The sequence below is a fragment of the Hippoglossus stenolepis genome, chromosome 4, assembly GCF_022539355.2.
Source record: "Hippoglossus stenolepis isolate QCI-W04-F060 chromosome 4, HSTE1.2, whole genome shotgun sequence".
NCBI lineage: Eukaryota > Metazoa > Chordata > Actinopteri > Pleuronectiformes > Pleuronectidae > Hippoglossus > Hippoglossus stenolepis.
Window position 1 is genome coordinate 21484271 of NC_061486.1, and position 1750 is coordinate 21486020.

At 49.0% G+C, this 1750-nt stretch overlaps 1 pseudogene; it reads left to right on the top strand.

Moving 5' to 3' along the window:
* Nucleotides 1-1622: 1622 nt before the first annotated feature.
* Nucleotides 1623-1733, top strand: LOC118108231 (annotated as a pseudogene).
* Nucleotides 1734-1750: the final 17 nt, after the last annotated feature.

Sequence of the window (1750 nt, forward strand, 5' to 3'; positions counted from 1 at the left end):
TGGAGATCTCTTAACCGGATCAACACACGCAAGGCACCTGGACCTGATGGCATTCCTGGCCGAGCTCTCAAGGTGTGTGCAGATCAGTTGGCAGATGTGTTCACAGACATTTTCAACCTGTCACTGCTCCAGTCTGTAGTCCCCGCATGTTTCAAGGAGACCATCATTGTCCCTGTTCCCAAAAAAAACAAAAACCCTCTGCCTGAACGACTACCGCCCAGTAGCACTAACCTCCACCATCATGAAGTGTTTTGAGCGGCTAGTCAAACCCTTCATCACCTCCTCCCTCCCTGACTCTGGACCCTCTTCAGTTTGCCTGCAGGCCAAATAGGTCGACTGCAGATGCCATCTCCCTCACCTTGCAATATTATGACAATTTCACCTCGAGCTTCTTTTTCCTTAAAATTAAATAACAATAAAAACCAAGTTTCAATGGTCACAAAGCAACAATAGTATTGATGATGGTGGTGGTTCACAGGAATAAATAAGGTATTGTTGGTTAAAGGGGACATAGCATGCAAATTCCACTTTGTTAGGGCTTCTACAGGTTAATGTGGGTATCTGGCATGTCTACCAACCCAAAAACTCTGGGAAAAAAACACTCGCGCGTTTTGTTATGGTTCCTCTAAGTCAGAAACGTCATGCTTGAGTGACTCGATTGAGCTTCCTGGGTTTTGTGTTGTAACAAGGCACTGGAAGTCTCCCTACATGGCCTTGGCCCACCCCCCACCTCACCCCCGTCCCCCCACACTCGTTCACACAGGACGAGCATTTCTCCACGCTGGTCAGCCCGTGATTCACTCACATGTGGCATTTGTCTGGATCGTTGGGACTGGGAGGCTGCAGCAGTTGCTCGGGCGCGACCGCTCGCTCTCCCATGCGTGAGCTGGAATTTGTCTCAACGCCACACAGCCAGCAGTGTGGAAGACTTCCGCAGTGTTCAGCACTACTGTAACACTGGCACAAACACACAGAGCCCCCCCACTCATTACGCCGGGTTTACACCGGACGCGGAAGCGCTGCTGCGAGGCAGCGCAGCGCCGTTCTCAAGCGCGCAGCCGCCTGGCTGTTCACACAGGACGTGCATTTCTCCGCGCTGGTCAGCCCCATAGACTGTATATATAAGGTCAGCCCGCGATTCTGCTTTCTCCGCTTGTTGTTATACCCGTTGAATGTCGGGGTTCGGGGGTAAATGATGGTCTTCATAGCCCCCCCCCACCCCTCTCTTTCTCTCTCTGTCTGTCTGCTTGTGTGCTTGTAATGGATGGGCAGAGGGGGACATTTAATTATGTGATTGGGAAAATTAAAACTCCAGGACAACAGAAGGGGAATACAAAGTATGGGATGCATATTTGATAATTTATATCATATAAAATATGTAATATATATCGTTTAAAATCATGGGGGGAGAGGGGGGAGCTGGCTCATTAGCATTTAAAGGAAAAGGCACTCAAAACAGGTCACTCTGTGGAGGGCTGTTTTATACAGGGTAAAAAGGGTGCTGTTTTAAATTATCCTTGTGGTATTTTGACCAAAGTATGTTACAGACATTTCATTAAGACCCCAAGGAGCCATATCAACTTGTGGTAAAATGGGCATGCTATGTCCCCTTTAAGTCCTTCGCTTACGGCCATACCACCCTGAACACGCCCCCGATCTCGGAAGCTAAACAGGGTCGGGCCTGGTTAGTACTTGGATTGGAGACCGCCTGGGAATACCAGGTGCTGTAAGCTTTTTCCACTTCTCTTTG